Below are 9,170 nucleotides of genomic sequence, written 5' to 3' on the forward strand. Positions count from 1 at the left end.
AAAGAAAGAAAGAAAAAGAAAATGGTTTTCTTTATGTTGTACTTTCACATGGCAGAAAAAGGGAGAGCTCTCTCCTGTCTCCCTGATCAAGGGCACTAACTCAGTCATAAGGGCTCCACCCTTGTGACCTAATCACCTCTTGAAGGCCCTCATTCTTTCCATCCTAATGGGGATGGGCCTTCACCAAGCTGCACAAACCCTCAGGGCATAGTGAGCACCAAGGAATGCACCTAACTCACTCTGTATAGTTGACTGAAGTGTCAGGGGACAGAAGAACTGAGAGGAAGGAGAAGAAAACAACACAGAACATAGAATGTGTGGTGTACAGAGCTGTCACTTGCAGTTGCCCCAAGGGGCTTTCATCAACATACTGTCCAGGGTTTCAGTCCTGAGCAGCCCTGGCACCCCAGTGAACGGAATGCAGGATGTTGGGAGCCCACTAGAAATGAGCGTATTTATTGGATCTGAGCATCAGATGCAAAAATGTTCCTCCAAATTCCAATTTTCTATCTGCCAAGATAAGTGATGGAGGCTGTGGCTCATGTGGCTCGGCCGCCTGGCCAGGGCCCCAGCACCCTGAATTTCTGGCCTGCTTCTTTCCCTGCATTTTCTTGCCTTTAGGAGCAAGCACCATTGCCCTGCTTGGGGACATGCCCTTTCCATCCCGGGAATATCAATCTTGGTCCGCACGGCCGCTCAGGGTGGAAAAGGATGCACTAGCAGTGGAAACTTCATATCCAGAGGTGCAGCAAATACTGCATAACCTCTTCTGCCTTTGTCCTTTTATGAACAGAGGGCATTGTTGGGCCAGAAGTCTGAAAAATAACAATGTGAATGGGAACAGTGACACAGGTTCATCTCTCTCTGTGTGTGTCTGCAGCGCCACATCTGCAGGCCCACAGCCTTTGTGAAGGGCATTGCCCGTGTGTGGTGGCCCCACATGTGGGCATCGCCAAGCGAGCAAGTGTGCGCTCAGGCCTCAGGTCGCAGTGGCACAGCTCCTGCGTGTCCCAGGTCCCAGGCCTCAGCACTGCCCTTCTCTGCTCTGCCTGCTCAGCGGCTACTCTTAACTCTTTGCAGCCCGTCCTCCTGCTCCAAGCCCTCTCCCGGCTTAGAAGTGACGTGATCCATTGGCTCGTTAAAAGTACTGCCTCGATAGCCTAGCAAGTCGGCAGTGATGGAAGCAATGAAAATAGCATTGGTTGTGTATTGAAGGTCAACCATAAACATTACTGGGCAATCTCAAGGCAGTATCATGTGGACTATTGTCCCTATGGAGTATTTTTGTCCCCTCCCTTTGCTGCTGCCACCCCTACATTCTCCACTTTGCAGCCAGGGTACACTTTCAGCAAATCCAGCCAGATTCCACGATCACTTCCTCAGACAGACCAAGCCTGCCCAGTCTCTGGGCTGTCACCAGACAACTTCCTACAGAAGGCTATCCGTGTTCAGCCCACTGGCTCCCCCATCTCCCGTGCTGCTAGGTCCCCCACCCCATGTTTCCTATGTCTCTTTGAGTGAGGCTGGCCTTGTCTCTGGGCCTTTGCCCCTCATTCCCTCTGCTTGAACCACTCTGTGCTCTGGGCCTGCCTTGAGCTGTCACTTAAGCCTCTGCTCCAGTGACACAGCTGCTGTGCTTTGAATGTCTCACCAAAACTCATGCTGGAACCTAGTCCTGCTGTGAAATACAGGGCACGTGGAAAATGAATGACAGTGGTGTTTGGAGGTGGGGCTTTGGGAGGGGACTGAGGTGACATGAGGACAACACGGTTTTCTATCTTGCCATGTGACACCTGGCATCAATGGCCACTGTGCAAAGCAGGCAGCAGGGCCTCGACAGGGAGCCACCACATCCCAGCCTTCCTGACCCTCAGAACTGTGACCCGAATCACCTGGTCCTTGGCATTCAGCTAAGGCAGCAGCAATTGGATGGAGATGACTGTGTCAGAGAGCTGTCCCCAGGCACGAGGCTGAAGCAGTCCCCACTGTGCTATGCCCTCTTCCTCCTCTTGTTTCTTTAGTCCAGCACCTTGTGCCTATTTGCATGTGCACAATTCTAAAGGAATCATCCTCTAGAAGACGGACAGTTCTGCCGCACTTCTTTTTTTTTTTTTTTTTTTTGGCAGAACTGGGGATTGAACTCAGACACTTGGGCTTGCCAGGCAAGCACTTATTCTACTGAGCCATCCTCCCAGCCCCTCTGCCGCACTTTTGTGGCCCCAGGAACCCTGCACAGCACCCAGCACCCAGTAGGTGCTTAATAAATGAGACTCATTTTTCTGTTGTCCAGCCATTTAAGACCTGATATTACCTGAGGGGATACTCGGAAATTTAGCACAGAGAAGGAAGGAAAGTCCCTGTCTTGTTAATTATGTAATTACCTTCAAAGCTTGGGTTTTCTAGGCTGTTAAAGATCTTCCTTATTCCTGCTGTCAGAGACTTGCGCTTCAGCCTCCTCACAGCACCTGTGTCACTGCCACCCACACAGGTCTTCCCTAGGATTAGTTTAGGAAGAAAGCATCTGCACGTTGTTGTTACGCTGGCGTCTTTTGAGATTTTAATTAACAGGCTTCTTTTTTTTTTTTCTTTCTCATTCACAGGCAGGATTTTGATAAACATGTAAGTGGAGATTCTGTCACTTCAGGAGGAGGAGGTGCTGAGGGCCCTTAGGCTGTGGACCAGGGGGCTACTGCTCGGCCCCAGGACCCACACCAATCTGCACCCCATGGGGGACACAGCCTGGCCATAGCTGCTGGCCTCAGTGAGTAGCAGAGCCTGTGGGGCCTCTCTTCTTACCAGGCATCTCCTCCTGTCTGCAGCGCCATTGGGAACACAGGGCCCAGGGGTCAGCATGGGCGGCCAGCGGGCACCAGCTCGCTGTGCCATCCTGCCAGTCAGGCACCCACAGCGCAGCCTTTGGGCTTCGGAATCACCAAGGAATGGAAAGAACTTGCCATAGAGTGAGTGGAAAGGGTTGGCTTCTCAGCCCAAGCAGAGGGGCAGACCTGACCCAGCTCCCCCCGGGCGGCCCACACCCGCTGCTTCCCATGGCTCCCTGGCCCAAGCACTAAGAGCACAGTGAGGCTGGGACAGCTTCCAAGATGGGCCTGGGCCCGAGTCCGATTTACTGAGCCCCCTCGCCCCGAGGTTTATCTCTAGATGCGGAGGGCCGCTCTCACCCAGCTCCCTTTCCTCGGGAGGATGAACCAAGGGCACTGCGTGCTGCGTTTTGAACAGTAGATGTGGAGGGTTTTCATTTGGGTCAGGTGATATGAATTGAAATCTATTTGTGATATTTAGCGAACTTTCACCTCTCAGACTCAGTTTTTCTTCTATGGAGTGTACACAAGGCATCTTGTGACTGTGTGACAATGAAATGAACACACCAGGGAGACTGTCAGGTGTCGTGTAAGTGCTGGCCAGCTCTCACCAGTCTCCCATGTCTACCTCTGCCCATGAAGTTAAACTGAATTTATTTCTAAAAGTACTAAATATGAGCATGTCAACTGCCTCACTCATGAAAATACCTGTAAAAATATAGGATGAAGGGGTGTCTGTATGCAAACATTGTTGAAATTCTTTTTACCAGAAAAAAAGTGAATAGCATTAAGATGATTATGTCATGAATGACTGGACTATTGTCCCTCAGGGGAAACATTTTCCCAGTTTGCTTAGAGTAGCAAAAAGAGGGGCAAAAAAGATTTGATTGTTATTTCAAAGCTGTCTCCCCAAGGGAAATTAAATCTAAGTTATGCAGTATTTTTCCTAAAACTACAGTGTCAAATGAACAAGGACGAAACTACTCTGAGGGGTGGGGCCGTAGATTTGACCAGGGTTCTCCTTAGTGCGGGCCACGGGGCATGTCAGCCTCCTGCCACATCTATCTCACCTCTCCCGTACCCAGCAGGACCTCAGTGTGCCCAAGAGGAGTGCTCCTGTCCCCTCCAGCAATACCCCACTGCCATCAGCCTGTACCCATGCTCATTCTCCCTGTGACTCCCACCAGGGCTTCCCCTCCACCTTCCCTCCTCCATCACCATCCCTAACTCCTTCCTCCCCTCCCCAACTCCTCCCTTCCCCTCCCCCACCCTTTCCCCTTCTCCATTCCCATCCCTAACTCCTCCCCCTACCCTCTTCCCTCCTCTACCCCTGTCCCTAACTCCTCCCCCTCCCCTCTCCAACTCCTCCCTTCTTCCCTCCCCCTACCCTTGCCCTCTTCCATCCCCATCTCTAACTCCTCCCCCAACCCTTTTCCCTCTTCCATCCCCTTCCCTAACTGTCCCTCCTCTCCCTCTCCTCTCCCCCAACCCTAACCCTAACCCTAACCCTACACCTACTCCTACCCATCCATAACTTCACCCTTACCCTGACCCCTAAGGATCACAGAGTCATTGAGACGTTTTTGTATTGAATCAATGAGTCACTGCTTGTGGCTATAGCTTGCTTTTATTTTTCAAAACTTATACTAAGTACGTTTCCAAAGACATGATTGCTTTTAGCCTCATTTATTTTCAGGACTATGGGCAGTTTCAAAGGTCAGGGCAACTTTTCTTTAAATTCCTCTAGTAGTCCATTTGGAAACACAACTCTTCCCTCCTGCAGGAAACCCATTTCACAGCAGCCCGACTTCAACACGCCCTATTCACACGACCCAGGACTGGTCAGTTCGCATACTTTATGCTCCTGGCCACAGAGACTCATTCTGGATAGGCACAGGCTCCGTGTTAAGAGAACCAGGCTCTCCCTTGGATCTTTCCTGATACTGCAATCGGAAAAGTTCATCTTTCTCTTGTGGTAGTTAGGATGCTAAGATTCCTCTTTGCTAAGGCCATGTGCCAAAGGCCTGTCCAAGCAGCACAGGGAGAGCTCCAGTAACATTAATTTGACTCTGGATCAAGCGCTACCTGAAGGCAACACGCCTGTAGGACATTATGTGAACTATGGCTTGGGGATGAGGATCTGTTACTGCAGACTGAAAGCATTTCTGACTCAGGCAGTTAGCTTAGCCTAATATGTATCTGGATTTGTAAAAATCTTATGATGAATCAATATGATGAAATGAATACGGTATAAAGGAAAGCACAGAGGTGTTGCACGGGGTTAAATTTAGAGTTTCCTTTTAAAACAACACCTCCCATTCGCACTTGCTAGTTGCCAGGGATTCGTGTGCCATTTTCCTGCTCCTCTGTCTGTCTTGCATGTTGTATTACACCCATTTCAGAGAGGAGGATATCAAGGCTCTAAATTGCTAGGAGACCTGCCAAAGATCAGCCAGTAAGAAGACATGGAGCAAGGACTTTATGCTCTGGGCTCTTGCCCCTGGTACAGAGCTGGCGACATTATTATTTATTCCTCCATTTATTTATTGGGCATTAATTATGGGCCAGGCAGGTGCTAGTACCTGGGCGCACAAAATGAATTAATGGTACCCATCCTTCAGCTGCGGTAAGCCCAGGGGATCTGGCTGAGGTAGTGTTCTTATTATGAGCTAAATTGTGTCCCCCCAGCAAGATATACTGAGGCTCTAACCTCTGGTACCTGTGAATGAGGCCTTATTTGCAAATAGGGTTGGTGCAGACGTAAGAAAGCCAGGATGGAGTTGCTGGTCCAGGCACGACCTGGGTCAGCTTTTCATTACTGGAACAAAACCCTAAGAGGATCCGTCCTTACAGAGGGGAGGTGCAGTGGGCTCAGGGGTTCAGGTGTCCCCGCCCTTGACTATTTGGCCCCTTGCTGTTAGGTCTGTCCCAAGGTCATCCTGGAGAGATGACCTTGGGACAGACCTGGAAACACCACAGAGCCTGGAAACAAAGCAGGAAGAGGAAGGCTGGCTCCCACAATCCCCTGAGACAGCATCCCTCAGTGAGCCCCAGACCACACACGAGCTGCCCCTTCTTAGTTTAACAGCTCCTCTAGTCCCTATGTGGGAACCAAGCCTCCAAAATACCAACCTTTGTGCATCATTGAAGACCCAAACTCACTGGACGTGGTGACGCACACTTGTAATCCCAACACTCAGGAGGCTGAAGCAGGAGGATCATCTCAAGTTGAAGACCAGCTTGGGTTCCATGGTGAGTTCAAGGCCAGCCTGGAATACTCAGTAAGATATTGTTCTAAAAAAAATAGACGTAAAGGGGCCCGGGAGATAGCTCAGTGGAATAAGCGCTTCCCTGGCAAGCTCAAGGGCCTGAGTTCAATCCCATGTTCCACCTAAATCCTAGCATCCTAACTGAAGGAGAGGGAAATTCACACACACAGGCATACCGTGTGAATGCCACATGAAGACAAGGGCAGAGATTGGAGCAGCTCGTGCACAAGTCAAGGAACAGCCAGGCTCACTGGACCTCGCTGGAAGTAGGAGGGAGGCCTGTGAGGAGGGAATCCTAGGAGTGCTCCGCAGGAAGCAAGTGTGCCCACCGCGCACTCTCAGACTTCCAGCCCACAGAGCTAGGAGACTGCACACTTCTGTCTTTCTTCGCAGACACAGGAGCCTGACACAGCTGCCCTCAGTTATTCCCCCAGAGCCCGACATGTTCAGATCTCCCCCAGGGGTGCTTCTGCCCAGGACAGCCTCAGCACCAGCCTGTGTTTGACTTCTCCACTGCCTGACATGGTGCATGGGGTCCTCTCTGCCACAGTGTGAGAAGCCACAAGTCCCTGGCACGCCTGGCACCAGAACCACACTCTATGACCACACATACCCCTGGGATCACACCTGGGCCCACTTTGACCTGCATCTCTGTCCAGGCCAGTGGCCAGGGCAGAAGACCACTAATACCAGGGTGCTGCCCTTTCTTTATATTTGGAGGCAGCGCTGTTTCCAGGATACACATGCCTGGATTCCTCCTTTGTATGTGAAACCATTTCTTGGTGTTCTGTCTTAAAAGCACTGAGAAGGCTGCCACAGCCTTTGGCTGCAGGCTCTGATGGGGCTGCTACCTCACCATCCTTAGGCCAACCTTGGAGGCCTAAGCCAGCCCAGAAGCAGAAGGTGGGATGGTTCGAGGGAGGAAGGTGGGAGCAGCATCTCTGTGTTAGCCAGTGACCTGCCTCAGGAAGTGAACGGCTGCAACTTGGCCCTGTTACCCCGCGCTCTGAGCAACGGCGCCACTTTCTTTAGCTGTTCTCCCTCTTTCAGTGCTGGACAAACCCCTCCTAATAAAATGCTTTCACCTGGGTATGCCATCAGCTTATTAAGAAAGGCAAGGTTCTTGGTAGCAAAAGCTTTCTCTGCAGGCAAATTTAAACTTTCCAAGCTCCAAAAGGAGGGGGCAATGACTGTCATCACTGTCCCCAGTGGGGCTCCTCTTGTCAAAAGACACCATCTGCAAGTCAAGGGCAGGTCTCAATCTTGCTGCTTTAGTAACTTCTACCAGACTGGGTGCTTTGGGCCTGCTGCTTAGTTTGATGAAGCATAAGGGTTGAATCTGGGTCACCGTGTCCCTAGTGTGGTTTTACAGGTACCACATGAGAAGCTGGGCTGTAAGGGCTCAGCGATCAGAATGCACGGATGAGAATCGTGCTGGCGGTGTGGCTTTGGGGAGGTCAGTTAACCTCTCCAAGCATCATCTCTCATCTGTAGAATGAGATGCTAGAAGGAGTCCAGAGGAGTATGCCTCCAAAGTGCTTAGCATCCAGTAAAAAGACAGCCATTTTTATTAGTTGGCAACTGGCCGAACCAGAATTGACCTCTGTCTGTGGATGCCACGCTCCGGAGCCCACAGTAGTGTCCTCGCCGGGAGCTCAGCGTGACCTGCTGGGTTGGTGGCGGACTCTGCACTGCAGGGACAGCTGTCAGGAGACCCGGACCTGCAGCCACATGCTGGCATTCCTCAGTCCCTGCCATGCGTCCTTGGGCTGAGATCCCTGTCTCAGTTCACAGCCAACAGCCCCCAAACTTCCACCTTGGAGTGCCACAGGATTCCAACAGCCTTGCTTCTCTGGGGGAAATAGAAGGCTTCCACACGCCCTCATGCCTGTCTCCCAGGACCCGTCTGAGGCATGGTATGGCTCACCACCACCCAGAGACAGCTGCCTGGCATCTCCCCCACGAACTGTGCACAAAGCACCCAGCTGTGTGTCTGCATGTGTCCCTAGAGCTAGCATCACAGAGGTCCTGAAGCTGGGTGACTTGAGACAGACCATTGCCCAAAGTCTGAAGGCTCACATCCAAGTGCAGCAGGACCTCAAGGTGTCCTCCAGCTCTGAGGTGCGTCCTCCTGCCTTCTGGGACCTCCAGGGTTTCTTGGCCATCAAGAACCCCATGGGCACCTCGCTGTCTTTCCAGAACCCACCTCTGATGTGTCCATCTCTGTGTCCAAAAAGCCCCTTTGATACCAGGAAACCAGTCACTCTGGATTAGGATCCACTCCCAGTAACTTCATTTAACCTGATATCCTCTGTAAAAAGCTTATCTCCAAATGAATCATATTTTGAGATATTTGGGGCTACAGTCCCAGCATCTTTTCTGGGGGAGCACAGTTCCAATCAGTGCCACCTGTGATGGTTACTTTTTCATGTCAACTTGGCCAAGCAGCAGTACCTCAGAATTAGGTCAAATATTATTCTAGGCATTTCCATGAAGTTATAAATGAGATTAATCTATAAAGCAGTATATTACCAGTTAAAGGAGATCATTCTCTATAGTCTAGGCAGGCTTTTATGCAACCAGTTGAAGGTCTTAATGGAAAAAAGGGGAGCACCCTAGGAAAAGGAATTCTGCCTTTGACCTTGAACTGAAACCCCCGCCTGCATCTCTATCCTACCAGCCCACCTCACAGAAGGTATGCAGTCCACTCTTATATCTTCAGGTTCGGCACTCAGGGATTCAAGTGAGTACTGATCCAAAATGTTCAGAAAAGTCATACTAAATGGTGCCACCTATAACTCCATTTCCTCTAGAGGCTGTGGCTGGAGGATCACAAGTTTAAGGCCAGCCTGGGCAACTTAGCAAGTACCTGCCTCAAATCAATTTCTAAAATGCTAGGTAAAAAGGATGTCTGTAATGAACATGTGCAGACTTTTCTTTTCATCATTCCATAAATAATATAGTACAGCATTGATTTATATAGCATTTACATTGTACTGAGTAGAATGAACAATTTAGAGATGATTTCAACTATAAAGGAGGATATGCATAGGTTATATAAAAATATTATGTCATCTTATAT

The sequence above is a fragment of the Octodon degus genome, unplaced genomic scaffold (assembly GCF_000260255.1).
Source record: "Octodon degus isolate 3935 unplaced genomic scaffold, OctDeg1.0 scaffold00006, whole genome shotgun sequence".
NCBI classification, from domain to species: Eukaryota; Metazoa; Chordata; class Mammalia; order Rodentia; family Octodontidae; genus Octodon; species Octodon degus.